The sequence below is a fragment of the Canis lupus genome, chromosome 21, assembly GCF_048164855.1.
Source record: "Canis lupus baileyi chromosome 21, mCanLup2.hap1, whole genome shotgun sequence".
NCBI classification, from domain to species: Eukaryota; Metazoa; Chordata; class Mammalia; order Carnivora; family Canidae; genus Canis; species Canis lupus.
This window is the reverse complement of record NC_132858.1, coordinates 24,370,998-24,385,946: the sequence shown is the minus strand read 5'-3', so window position 1 is coordinate 24,385,946 and position 14,949 is coordinate 24,370,998. Positions and strand designations below refer to the sequence as shown.

Sequence of the window (14,949 nt, the reverse complement as noted above, 5' to 3'; positions counted from 1 at the left end):
GAGCTGCATGGTATCCCACCACAGGATTTCTCTAATCCTCCACTGATGGACATTTAGATTGTTTGGAAGCTTTTCATCATGAGAAACAATGATGACAGGAGAATCCTTAATCACGTCCTTTCAGACACACGGCAAGATGTGCTCCAGTGTAACAAGGGGCCTCTAGCTGTTTGGATCCCTGTCTACTGAAATGCAGGAGCATCTTCTCCAAGGCTTACGGTTCCTCGAATTTCCTCTTTTGTGAATTGCATTTGTTAAGAACAAGCAAGCCATATTCGGGGGGTAACAGACACAGTGTTCCCAAAACAAATCACTCTTCTCCTGCTCATCATTACTGACTCTTCTTTTCACGGCTGCCAGAGGAAATATTTACTTTTTCCTGGCATGGCACTTACCCAATGAGAGATGTGTCACTTCTCAGGGCATTTCCAAGGACATCAGGCTGACCCCACTCTTGACACAGCCTTCAGGGCTGCAGCACCAATAACCAGCCAGTGCCCAACTGTACAATTAGAGAGCCTGCTGTCACTCTAGCTGGCTTCCTGCTTTGGGGAAGGAGAGAGCTTGTCACCTGTTCTTTCTGCACTAGTTCTTCCCACATCCATTCACTCCTAGCCTCCCTTTACTCTAAAGACAATTAAAACTCTGGCCACAGGCAATCTCCTACCCACCCTACCTTCCTGCTGCCCTCCCTAAACCAGTGAGGTTGTAGGTTAGTGGAAAGGGCACAGGCTTCCATTCATCAGCTGCACGGTTACTGGGTACGTTAGAGACTGTCTCTGAGCCTCAGACCCCTTCCCAGTAAAAATGTTGGTTGTTGTTAAGAATTGGGAGAAAATACACAAGAATGATTGGAAAATATCAGGCACGCCATTTGTGGTAACCAATGGATGGTAATCAATGGAAACCAATGGCTAAGCCATGAGGCCCTTGTAAGAAATATCAGTGTATCCCACAAGGAGTGGCTCTGTGGAGACATGGAGATGCTAAGATGTGGACCAGCTCCTGGGTGGGGAGCAAAAGGAAGACACATACAGACTAAAGGTGGGATCATCTAGAGTTCAGTGGTGAATGCTGCGGGCTGGAAATAAAGTCTTCACGGAGAGGGTAAAATGCTGAGCTGGGTCTGGCGGCCCGGGGACACTTGGGAATGTCTTCGAGACATTTTTGGCTGTTACAACTTGAGGATGGGGTGCTGCTGGTGTCTAGGAGTGGAGGTCGAGGATGCTGCTAGACATCCCACAGTGCACAGGACAGCTGTCCACTATGAAGAATTAGCCACCCAAGTGTCAGTGGTCCAGAGGGTGAAGAACCCCATGTTAGGTTCTTCTAGGGCAGGGAGAAGGTGAGTGTAGCATTCTCCTGAGGTTATAAGGACATTAATCTGGCTCAAGCCAGGGCCACAAGCTGGGAGATAATAGGTGAGAGAGGAGGGGGCAGGCAGGGTTTGCAGAAGGTAAAAATGGTCATGATTTCTAGTAAAAGTAATGATCTGAGGTCAGAGGGCAGCTGTCTGGACTCCCACTGCCTCACAAGGCTGTGCTCTCCAGACAGGCTGGGTTCCCCGAGTCAGAGAAGGCTCAGCGGAAACCACCACCCGGACCGAGGGTTCCAAACCTTCCACCAACAAGAACTGTCTTTACTGCCCAGCCCCCACCCCGCCCCCAAGGACCACATGTCCTGACAGCTGCCATCTACTGAGCCACAGGCACTTTTCAAGGGGGCAGACTGGCTACATCTATCACCATGGTGAAACGATTAAGTGCTAATTCATCTGATTGCTATTTTTTGTTAACCATGAGCAAATGTAACTGCCAATCCTAAGCCTCTGATCAGCATGAGACGACAGGTGTTGCTATGAGGCTGACCTGAGTCCAACCAAGAAGAAAGAGAAAAAAAGAAAGAAAAAATCATGTATTTCTCATTCAGACTACAGATGCCATGTGGACTATCCCCACTGATACGTTTATGGAATCCTGGGAATCTGAGGGCCCTATTTTGGGAACCCATGATATGGTCTGATCACGTCACTGGAGAGAAGATGAATCTGAGGTCAAGGAAAACTATTGATGAAAACTAACGTCGAAAAAAAAAAAAAACTAACGATCTAGTCCTGTATTACGTGTCAGGCCTGGTGCTGGGCACGTGACTCACCATCTCACCCATCCTTCCAGGCTCCCAGAGAAGTAGGCACTATTATCGTCCTCATTCACTTGCTTTTCAGAAAGATTAAGAAAGGTAAGAGCCAGGATTTGAACCCAGGTCTCTGGGGGTCTTTCGTCCCCCAAGGCGATGGTCCTGTCGCCATGGGCAGCCAGCGGGGATCACTGCCAGCCTTGGAGCCGCCCATGCCATCATCTCCAGTCAAGTACTCAGGCTGATGCTGCTCCAACACAACAATCCAAAGGGTGCGGGGGGCAGCCCCCCACCCCGGCCCAAGTTACTTATGCCCAGTCTGGCTTTTCTGTTTCTTTAGGATGAACACTGAATGTTATTTAACCTTAAAAAATAACGAGCGCAGCTGAGCCGGAGAAGTCTGTGAATACAGACAAAACAGTTTACTCATCACTGGAGCAAATAAATATGTAAATGGTTATTCTGCTCCTCTTGCCTTCATCTGTGCAGCAGGGAAGAGCTGAGCATTAACAGCATTTTTCAAGAAGTGGTCTAGGATTATGTGGTGGAATTATTATTTATCCATTCAAAATATGAGTCTTGCTAATTAGGTCATAATAGTACTCATTTATCATGTGAATTTGAAGCATATATTGTATTGATCTACAGTGTTGTCTGTGGGCACAAGGCGCTTATTAATACCAGCTTAGCTCTGCCGAACTGTTCTCATAAACCTTAAGCCCTCTCGGAAACCAATTTAAGTGATCCGGGCTGACTGCAGATGACGAGCCTGCCGTGACTAGTTTTCCACGGGGGCTGCTAGAAGCGGGTGCCTGGCCTGCAGAATCTTTCCCCCCAAATTGTAGAGGATCTGCTAATGCCAGCGAGAGAAATTGTGGGTAAAATGAACTCCCATGGTTATGTCACTCGGTGTTGGGTGGATAAATATTGAACGTAGGTATGGGGAACTGAGCCCTGTATTTTAAAAGGTGTCCAGGTAGCCTAAGGATGTAAGTGCCCGGCCGCAGCAGCAGGAGGATGTCTCCATTCAGATGCACAAACAGCCCGAGCATGGCCCTATCACAGAGCTCTGCTCCCTGGTCACACACCAGTGACAACCAAGGCTCAAAATGGCTTAATTATGCTCCACGGACTCTTCCTAATGTTTGTGCTGAAGGTTGGCTCTGCCGTGCACCAGCTGTAGGGCTTGGGGTAACTTAGCTTTCCCCTCTGTCTGCCAGTGGGGGCACCTGTGAAACAGGGGATGATGAGGCTCATCTGCATGGCCGGGATGCTGTGAAGCCTACGTAAGAGTGCAAGCGGATGACCCGGGGCAGTGTGCACCCTCGGGAGTGTCGTGCCTCAAGTTTGATCCTGAAAGTGGTCAGCTCGCTTGCTGCAGCTCACACCCACGCAGGCAAACGGCCACGAGCGCAGGCAGGTGATGAGCTGGATTACAGGGAAGGAGGATCTACTCCTAAAGGGAAGATGCTAGAAAGTCCTTGGGAGTCGGGCTTTTGGCAGCATCCATCCACGATGTGGCAAAAAGAAGGAATTCTGTGAAATGTACTTCTGGGAAATGCCAGACTCTACTCCCCCACACCCCTCCCCTCTTAGGGATTCCTAATGCACTCAAGTGCATTCAAAGCTCCAAACAGTCCCAGAACAGAGACGATGATTTGTTTTTTGTTTTTAACCATACTTCTTAAATCATAGAACTTTTCTGGGTGGGGCGGGGTGGGAGAGGGCATAAAAGTCATCATGTTAGACACTCAGGTTAACGAAAAGACTCTTTAAAGAGGAATAGGACAGGAAAAGAGGACTGGGAGGTCCCGATGGTCCCAGACTCCCCCCAAGAAAGGACAAATGCCGGCAACCTGTCTCCCGAGAGTCAGAGGACATGGAAGGCGAAGGTAGGGTACATCGTGCCCCAGATGCTTCCCTGGGCTCCTGGCTTTGACCTGAGCGAGCTGGTTACACGACGAGCCACAGCTAAGCCTTGTGTTTCCATGATTTCTACAGACGGGTGGAGATGCTGCTCCTCGGGGCGGGGTCAAAAGAAGGTGGGAAGCCTCAGGCAACTGTCTACCAGGCAATCCTCTTCGTCTGCTGAACCCACAACAGGGAGGAAGAGAGAGACCGGGACGGGTCGGGAAGGGAGGGAACCAGAGTAATCAGTGCCCCTCCCTACTTAACATTCTTCAGTGTCCGCAGCAGCTGCCCTCTCGGGACGGACACCCGAGGTCCCCACCCCCAATGTGGCCACTCCAAGCTCTCCCTCCTGCTAGGGCCTGATGGCAGGTTTTCCAGGCAGATGGAAGGTTCCACGGAACGAGCCTCCAAGGGAAGGCATGGGCGATCGCATGTCTCCACGGGGGGCAGTAGCCTATGCCCCGTGTCGCCCCCTCCCACCCTGCAATTCCTACCATTCAACTGAGAGGCGGGCTTTTGGGTGAACATCTGCACCCCGGCCTCCTCCCAGATCCGAGAGGGGGCCCACCCACCTGGGCTCTCAGAACAAAGAGATCTCACTGCCCACGCTGCCATTACTACGTGCAACTCCCTCTCACACCTCCACACCTCCGGATTAAGAAATCCCCTCCTTCAGACGTGCCAATGCCACAGGCCCCACGGTGTGGGTGTGGGACGGGGCAGCCTTACACCTGTCAGGAAAACGGGATCAGCAGAACCCGATTTTTACAGGAACCTGAGAACGTGCTTATTAATATTGTTAGTTTACCTGCAACACAAGCTGCATATTAAGGAGACTCGCAACGCCACCCCACGCAGACTTAACTGCAGTAATGAGAGCTGTATAACGCGTTCCGATTTATTAGCCCCCGCGCAGGGAATTTCTCAGGATTTCCCTCCTCACGGTTTCCGAAAGACACTGATGACAGAATTTTGCCCTGTAGGAGGCAAAGTGCAGACACACACAATTTGTTCCCTGAGGTCTGGTCATCCACCCAAATGTCTGACGTCTGCTGGCTTTACTGCCATTCTGTGATCCCTCATCTGTCTCCAGGTTGATATGCATGCACGCGCGTGTACACACACGTATGTACTTGTGTGAACATGTGTATGGAAATCGGAAAGGGAAGAGGTGATGAAGCCAACTTTCTCCACTTTCAGTTCCCAGCTAGAGCAGACATTACAGACCTCGTCCACCTTGAGGCCTCTGGGGGGGGGGGGGGGGGTCAGTGGTGAAGCAGACGTCTGCCTTGGGCCCAGGGCGTGATCCTGGAGACCCGGGATCGAGTCCCACACTGGGCTCCCTGCATGGAGCCTGCTTCTCCCTCTACCTCTCTCTGTGTGTCTCTCATGAACAAATAAATAAAATCTTAAAAAAAAAAAAAAAAAGAACCATGTCCACCCAGAGCAGGCCCATTCTGTCCTCTAACGTAGAAACGGACTCAGCCCTTGCAAGGGACGGGGCACACGGATGTCCCGGCAGGAGATCCGACCAGAAGTACACGGGTGGAGAGCTAACATATGCTTCACTTTCCATGTCAGAATAAACAATGGTAAAATTTTTTTTATTTTATCAGCGAAGCACAGTTGACACACAACGTTACCTTAGTTTGCAGTGTACGAGACAGCGGGTCCGCAATCTATGTAGCACTCGGTGCTCGGGGAGGTACGTGTACCCATCACCACCTGGTGTCACAGTATCTCGGACTGTACTTGCCACGATGTACTTGTCATCTCCGCGACTTCTTTATTTTACAACTGAAAGTCCGTCCGTCTGACTCCCGTGTGTTAACTTTACCCACCCTCCACCCACCTCCACCCACCTCCTTCCTCTCTGGGTTTTTGTCTCTCAAACAGCTCTCAACCTGACATCCCTCAGGGTTCGCTCAGGGTTCATTCCTCTTAAACCCCCTCACCAACTGCCGCCCTCTGGCAACTACCAGTTTGCTCTCTGTGTGTCTATTTCTATTTTTTTGTTTGTTCATTTGTTTTTTTGGCTCCACAAAGCAATGGAATCCTAGGCTGTCTCTCTCTGACGTGATCCATGTGGTTGCAAATAGCAAGACCTCTTATTCTTTTTTATGGCCAAGTAATATTCCACTGTGTTTCTACCAGATCTTCACCCGTTCATCTATTGTTGGACGCTTGGGCTGCTTCCGTATCTTGGCTGTTGTAGATAATGCTGCTGTAAACACAGGGGTGCGTGTGTCTTTTCAAATTAATGTTTTCATTTTCTTTGGGTAAATCTCTAGAATTACTAAATCATACTGTATTTCTATCTTTAACTTTTTGAGGAGCCCCCACACTATTTTCCACAGTGGTTGCACCAGTTTACGGTCCTACCAACAGTGCGCGAGGGGTCCCCTTTCTCCACATTCTTGCCAACTTGTTATTTCTTGTCTTTTTTGATGCTGGCCAGTCTGCCTGGGGTGAGGTGATATCTCATTGTGGTTTTGATTGGCATTTCCCTGGTGACCAGTGATTTAAGCATCTTTTCATGTACCTGTTGGCTATCTGTATGTCTTCTTTGGAAACATTTCTATTCAGGTCCTCTGCCTGTTTTTTTAATTGGAGGGATTTTTTTTTTTTTTAATTTTTCATTTTTCTGGTGTCAACAATAGCAAGATTTAATGAGCACGTATGTGTCAGAGACTGGATGAGGTGCTGTCATAATCATCATGTCATGTATCCCCGTAAAGACAACTATGCACTATAAAACTCATTTTATTATGCCCCCAAATGGAGGAATTGAGGCATGGGAGGGGAAATCATTTGCCCACAGTCACGTGGTAGGTTAAGTGACACAGCCAAGGACAGGACTCAGATCTGCTGACTCCAAACTGGTGCCCGGTCCTCCACATACAGCCTCTCATGGGGTTAATTAAACATAGGAACCCTTCAAACAAGCCCCAAACCCCAAACAAGCTTAAAGGGTTTGTTTGCATAACAAGTGCTGCCTGGGCGCCCCCTGCCTATGGGGCTTCGAGGGGCTCCAGACCAGAAGGGATGTGTGGATAGAAGAGACCATGGCCACTGCCAGGAGCTAGCTGAAGAGCAAAGGACAACAATGGAAACATGTCATGACCTGGAACCCAGGTGCTTCCAAGCCCTTGGAAATGTCTCTATGACAATACTTACTGCGACTTTGTTACCTCTGCCAAATTGCTTAACCATTCTGTGCCTCAATTTCCTCATCTATAAAAAGGGCAAATAATAACACCCTTTGGGGATGACATGGAGATCAAGTAATTTAAAATATAAAGCATTTAGAAGAACGTTGGGCACAGAGAACTATAGGTGTAGCTACTCTGCATTCTTCCACTTATGACTACTATTAGAATAACCACACATCAAGGCACGTGCATGTGCGACACACACGCACGCACACACCTCACTTTTTATTTCTCTTCTCTTGCACAAAAACTGGTGACTGAGTCACATTTTCTAATGAGCCAGTACTTGGCAAAAGGGCCCCTCGAGCAGCCTTCCTTATTCTGTCTCCAGCTATCCTTTATAAATAGGTTTATGAAATTTATGCTTAATAGCCTAATATCAGGTTCATATTAATCTCACCCTGTCTGAGCTTCAAAGGGACAAACTGTTCTCACTATTAACGAAACAGATTTCAGCAGCAAGTTTCCAAGAGATCAGAGCTGGAAAAAAACACTGGTGGATCTAAAATGACAAACATCTCCTTGGTGCTCTTTTAAAGCCATCTGGGTTTAGAGAGCCACCACCACCAGGAGCAGGGAGGGGAGATCCTACAGCCTCAGCCCGGCTGGCACAAGGGCCCCACAGACACTAGGTGGCACTAGAACATGCTGGAAAGAAGGCTGCCCCACACCTTGGCCTCCCTGGCTCCTCACCCGTCCCACCCCACTCCCCAGATGGGTTCAGGGAGGCACGATGTGGGACAGACTGTGCGAATTGGAATACACAACCCAGAGGTGGGTAACCAGTCACATGTCAGTAGTAGTGGAGGATGGTCAAGGAAGGAATACATGCTTGTTTTCACCTCTCTGCACAAGATAAACTCAGGCTTTCTTTTCTGGATTTCCAAAGGCAGATCGTCACAACAACGTGAATATATTTAGCACTACTGAACTGCACAGCTAAACACGGTTAAGATAGCGAATTTTATGTTCTTCATACTTCACCACAATTAAAAAGAACTGGGGGGGAGAAAGGCAAATCATCCTTAATAATAAACAACAGTGTTTTCATTCACTAAATAAACACAGAATACAGTCAAGATCCCCTCTCTTGCTTTTATAGAATGTCCTCCTGCCTCTAAGTAGCCAAAAAGGTAGGTATTTCACAAACCGGCTGGTTTGGCGGCTCCGGAGGACAGGGCCGGGCAGCTCACATCTCCAAGACATTAGGAAACTCTCCCCTCATGGAAATACCCACTTTCCCACGTTTGAGAAGGTTCTGATGCAGGTTGTCCTCCGACAGAGCAAGGTTTTCGGAGCCCCACGCTAGCTCTCCAATGCAGCTGCTGCTGCTTCCAGTCTCATTATTTGCAATTCACTTATGTCAAAAGGCCTGAGACCCACACTGAAACGCAGATTAATTGTGACGGGGTGGGGGGAGCGCAGCCGGAAGGAGTGTCTCCAAGAGCCTCCTGAGTGCCTCATGCTCGAGCGGAAAGAGCTGCTCCTCTGGCTCTCTGCCATCCAGGAGCGGAGGCCTACAAGGCCCCGTGTGGATCTCAGAGGCAGGAGAGTGCATCCTGAGAGGGGCCCCCAGCAGGGCAGGGTGAGGACCACTGGGACCCCGACAGTGGGAGAGCCAGGCCCCGAAGGGGAAGGAGGGCGTGGGCATGGACTCAGCTCTGGAGCCTTCTAGAAGAGTGAACCTGGGCGAGTGTCTACACCTTGGCTTCCACCACCGTGGAAGGTCACTCTGTGCAAAGAACCTGGTGGAGCGGCTGGCACCGAGCAGGTGCTCACTGAGCAGGGCTGAGACCTGGAGAACACAGGGTAACAGGGACCCGAAGAGGAAAGCCTGGAGGCATCACCGTCTGGGCTCAAGGGTGTCTCTGGCCCAGAAGATCACACTGGCGCCATGTGTCACAGCCCTGCAAGGCATTCTGGCCTCAGCTGGGCAAGGCAGCAGCCCTCCAGCCGGTGCCTTCCAAACTGCCCTTCGCTCCGGCTCCTGGCCCCCGCTGCTCTGGGGATCAAGGCCAGGATCTCAATACTCTAAGATGCAACCCCACCCAACCCTGGTTGGCCTTGCAAGACGGTGTCTCCACACTCTTCCTCTTCACGTGTGGGCCACATTCTCCTCACCGGACGCCCTCAAACTCGCTGAGTTCTTTCTTCTCAAACTCTTACTCACCCCTCAGAGGCCTCAGCTTAATGCCCTCTCCTCAGAAGTCCAGCCTGTTCACCATGCAGTACACATTTTCTTACGTGAATTATCCCGTTTGAAATGGCCTGTTCAGCACCTGTCTTCCCACAACATAGTGAACCAGGAGCATAAAATCTCAGCTGGTAGAGATAAGCTAATTGTTATCATCCACTCAACAAATATTTACTGAGTATCCCCGTGTTCCAGGCACCGTTCTAGGGGCAGGGGATACAAAATTCAACAGTTTTATACACATGTACACACACACTCTCTAAATATATTAAAAATATGTACAAAACTATAAAGAGACTGTTCTTATTCTGCTGGGAAGTATGCATATGTCATGATTCTTCTAAATTAACCTCCTCCCTTCTCACATGATGAGCCAGACATTCACATCTGGGAAGGCCCACCTGATCCCTCAGGCTAGATACAGGGGCTGCTGCCCTTGCCGTCAGACCCTCTTGACCTCCCAACATCAAAACCAGAACTGGGATCTGTTACTTCTACGTTGCTAACATTATCTTGAGTCTGCCCACTTGCCTCCATCCAAGGGGCAAATCACCACCAGCCACTTTTTGGATCATACAGGTGGCCTCCCAGCCAGGTCTCCCTGTATCGATCTTGGCCTCTGCTCTTCATTGCTCCCACCCTACACACAACGGTTTTTTTTCTTTTTCTTTTTTAAGATTTTATTTATTCATGAGAGACACAGAAAGAGAGAGAAGCAGAGACACAGGCAGAGGGAGAAGCAGGCTCCCCGCAGGGAGCCCAATGTGGGACTCGATCTCAGGACCCCAGGATTATGACCTGAGCCAAAGGTAGACGCTCAACCACTGGGCCACCCGGGTGTCCCAACAACAGTGTTTTTTCTAAGAGCAAATCTGACTGCACCTCTGCCCCTTAGATTCTCCTTGCTCTTGAGATAAAGTCCAATTTCTGTGGACCACGGGCTTCTGTGGCCCTTTCTTAGAGCCCTCCGGTGTCTCTATGCAAGGGCCTCAAAGGAGCATCCATACACTCGACAGCTGAGTAATCTTTATTTGTTGAAGCACAGAGCAAGGCGGACTGAGTCACAGTTAAATGTGTGAGATGCACCAACTTTCCCCAGCTAACAGGAAGCAGAGGAGCCCCTCTTACTGGGCCCCGACCCCATGGGGTGTGTGTACTTTTACAGATGATGATGAACTGTATGCCTAAACACTGTACTACAAACAGGAAGTTAATTATTTTTCTTTCGATTCCCACTATAACTTCAATTGCAAGCCATGCAACTGCCTTATGTTGCTGAAAACCCTCTGCACCAAGAGGTAGCATTCGAGTCAGGAACTTGATCCACTGCTTGATCCATCCGATCGGTGGGTGTGGGTGGCTCCTGCCTCTCTGGACATATACCTGCCAGGAGGTGGCTTGGCCTCTGCTTTGGGGACACAGATTGAGAAATTCCTGGCATATCCCTTTGGTGGAGCATTAAAGCACCTTGACTGGAGGAACTCTGACCCACGGGAGGAATGCCAGGGAAAGGCAACAGTGCATCCTGGGCACATACAGGAAAACACAAAATAGAAGACAAGGTGATGGAAAACAGTGACTCAGAGCAGGAGCTCTGGAGCCAATCCTCATGAGGTGTGTGATCTTGGGCCGGTTACCTAAGCCCTCTGAGCCCCGACATACTGATCTATCACGTGAAGGTGGGAACAGCATATAATGGTACAGAGTAGATGTGAGGAGCAAGTGAGCTCATCCAAATCAAGAACGGAACGTGGTAAGAAGTCCACCCATGTTCCCCAAATCACTATTGTAACTTTACTCCTCCTGCTACTTCTAAAATGGGGGCACAAAATTGTAGGCGAAAGCCTAAATGTCACGATAAGAGTCAACCAGCAGCAGCACACATTTTAATGAATAATTGCTATGTGCCAGCCCTGTTCTAAGGGTGTCATCGACATTAATTAATTTCAGTCTAAGAATAACCTTATGGGCCAGTGCTATTTTATACCATTTTAGAGATGGGAAAACTAAGGCACAGAGAACCAGCCCAGGGTTAAACAGCACCTACTATATGCATTTAAAAACGTAACTGCAAGAACGCCTGGGTGGTTTGGTTCAGGTCATGACCCCGGGGTCCTGGGATCGAGTCCCACATCGGGCTCCCCCCAAGGGAGCCTGCTTCTCCCAATGCCTGTGTCTCTGTCTCGCTCTGTGTGTCTCTCACGAATAAACAAATAAAATCTTTCAAAAAAAAATGCAAGTGCAAAACCCCCTTCATCTCAAGTATGATTTTATTTTCTGATTTTACTTTTCACAATAAACTATTCATAAGTGATATTCTTTCCAACCCCTGGTCAGCCAATCCCCACCTACCGTGCCAACCTGCAGTTTTATTATATTACTATTTCCTTAGCATAAATAAAAAATAAAACAAAGGCAGTCTTTAAAACCTGTATATTTGGCTTCTAAGAGTCATTTTCCCAGTCTTTTGTATTCAGCTCACAAGACCAACCGTTCCGGGGCATGGGTATTATTTATTGTTGAATGTATATCTTTCTTTCAAAACATGAAAGTAATGCTCTCCGTGTGAAAAAATGGAAAATGTCTAAAACCAGACATGAAAGTCCCCAATGGTCCACCACCAGAGATGACCACCTGCGCATTCCGCGACTTTTCCTCTGGGCTGATCCCACACAATTCTGCTTACAGAACCCAGCTCACCAGATGCAACACTGCAGTGGGTTTCACGCCGGGTGGTTACGCAAATCACTTAGCCATTCAAGACACCCACCGGTCTTACAACATAGGCCCTTTGTAGATTATAATTCCACAGAGTTCTTTCTTCCTTGCAACAGAAATTAAAAAGGAAATGAAAGTCACAGACATGCCACGTAACTGCAGGAGCACTGGAGTTCCCCAGGAATCAAAACCCAGGGGCAACTCAGACCACCCAGCACCCTGTTATTGGATCTGGTAATGAGCTTCCAGGGGAAAACCCAAACAAAGCTGACGGCCCCAGGGGGTGACCTGGGCACCAGACCGCCCCGCCCGGAAGCCACAGCCAGCAGCCAGCTGGCTTCCTCTGGGGACCAGCCCCCTTTTCCTGACCCCTGTGAGAAGCAGGTCCCCCCATTTCCCTGAGGCTGGGAGTAGGGGAAGTGAGGCTGGCAGGGTCTTGGGCTAACTCAGTCTCTTTCTTAAGAGATCTGAGCATTTCAGTAGGATAAGTGATTACACTGGGAGGAAGAAAACCCTGTTCTCAGCAGGCGTGAGCACCGCAGGGTGATGCCACTGAGTGGCTGGCCGAGGAGGGTGGGGGAAGCGCGCAGCAGAGGCCCGCAGAAGGGAGAAGAAAGGAACGGAGTGCAGGGGAGGATTCCTTTTTTTTTTTTTTTTTTTTTTTAAGATTTATTTATTTTACAGAGAGAAAGAGCAAGCGTGTGAGTGAGCTGGGTGAGGGGCAGAAAGAGAGGGAGAACCCTGAAGCAGATTCCCCGCTGAGCCAGGAGCTGGCATGGGGCTCAATCCCAGGACCCTGAGATCTTGACCTGAGCCGAAACCAAGAGTCAGTGGCTTACCAGACTTAGCCACCCAGGCGCCCCCAGGGGTGGGGGTTCTAAAGCTTCCTGCCGGAGCCTGCTAAAGCCTTGGAGGCAGAAGGCAAGGGCCAGAGTGGTACATGGGACTGGATCCTCCTGAACAGACCAGTAAGAGAAAGGTGAGGAAGGCATGACACGCACAGACCGCCATGCACAGTCTACCCTGTCCCCCAGCAGCTCCAAATTGGCCTCCCTTGTCCCTGGCTGGGCCCCGGTGTAAGCCTGCAGCTTCTTCCATCAGATGCCTTCCAAGAGGCCTGACCTCACATAACAGATTGGATCGGTGGGGTTGTTGGAGGGGATGAAACAGGACCACAGAGCCCACCAGCCTCACCTTCCTCGTGGCCTGGAATCCTCTTACCCACTGGGTGAATAGGAAAGTAGTCTTTTCCACCAACAAAACCACCTGCCCAACTCCACCAAAGGGATTTAGAGAATTTACATGGACTGCTAATAATAAAAGGAATAACGGCGACAACAGTAGCAGTTAATATTTCCTGAACACTTACTGTGCACATTTTTACAGATTAGTTAACTCACGCACCCCCCCCCCACACACACACACACATAACTATTATTATCCCCATTTACAGGTGGAAAAGCAGAGGACAGAAGGATAAAGTCATGGGCCTAAGGTCGCACAGGCTGCAGGAGGTGGCAGGACTAGGATCCGAACCCGGGGAGTTGCTTCCAGAGCCCACGCTGCCTGTGTTCCAGAGTCTGGGCAACAAGACTTCCAGAGCTGAATCAACAAGTATGAGCTCTGCTTGCAGAGAGGGTGCAGACCGGAAGGAGGACCTACAGTCACTGCTTAACAAGTCTGAGAAGTGCCCTGAAGAAACACACAGGATGCAGTGATCCGGGGCAGGAGGGGCAAGGGGAGGACAGCCTGCTGAGGCAGTGGCCAGGGGGTCGTGCTCCTTGTACGCGCAGGCTTCTAGGCAGGTGGTGACCTGTGAAGGGCGGCAGACAGGAAAGAGCTGAGCATGCCTCTGGGCATGGCTTGGGCCAGCGGACAGAAGATGTGACTGGAGACCGCGTGGGAGCTGGAACATTCAAGGCCTTGTAGTCTTGGTCAAGAGTTCGGATTTCACCCCAAGTAAAGGGAAAGCACTCCCCAAACCACCGCCTTGCAGGGCCCAGTTGGGAGAGGCTGTGTTTAGGCAACTCACCAGGCGCCCCCACGCCGTGGGACCCCTCGGGACCTCACTATCCTCATCTGCGGAGCAGGAATAATAAGAAGACCCACCTTCCCGGGTTGTTGTATCAGAAGAGTTGATCATACGTGCACAAAACACCTAGGCTGGTGCTGAGCACATCAGAGCGGGCGTGCGTAGCCCGTGGTGAGTCTGCGTCTCACACTCCAAGTTTCAGTGAGTTTCCCACGTTACCGGGGGAGGCAGTGGCAAGGGTGGAGGCAAGAAAGAGAAGAAACGAAGCAAAATGAAGTTGTGATCCATATGGCTCGTAGCCCTTGGGTGACAGGCACCAGATGGCAGGTGCACAGACCTGAAGACCCGCTTCCCGCGCCAGCCTGCATCAGCTGGCCGGGACCAGTCACAGGCAGATGCAGAACCTTCACATGATTGGCACCCCCATGCCCCCCCGCCCCCCACTCGCCCTTCCGTTCCCTCCCCGCTTTATTTAGTCTGCTCTCAGCTGAGAAGGTGCAGCGGCCGGCGTGGGCTTCACGCAGATGCGCCGCCTTGCCGTGATTCGGGGTCAAGCTCTGTTTTACAGTCAATAAATAATGTGTAAATAATGAGCTCGAGGCAGACTCAATAAATGGCAGCACCAGTGGGGGGCCGGGGGGCCACACAGCCGCAGCTCGAGGAGCCGGGGCTGGGCGTGGGGTGTCGGGTGGGGGAGGCACTCGGCCACGGCCCGGGGAGCCTCCTGGAAGCCCAGACATCTGCGG

General features: G+C 50.2%; 1 protein-coding gene across 4 annotated transcripts in view; it reads right to left on the bottom strand.

Moving 5' to 3' along the window:
- The window catches only part of LDLRAD3 (low density lipoprotein receptor class A domain containing 3), a 232,023-nt gene that overhangs the window by 71,562 nt on the left and 145,512 nt on the right, over positions 1 to 14,949 (bottom strand). The window lies entirely within an intron of this gene.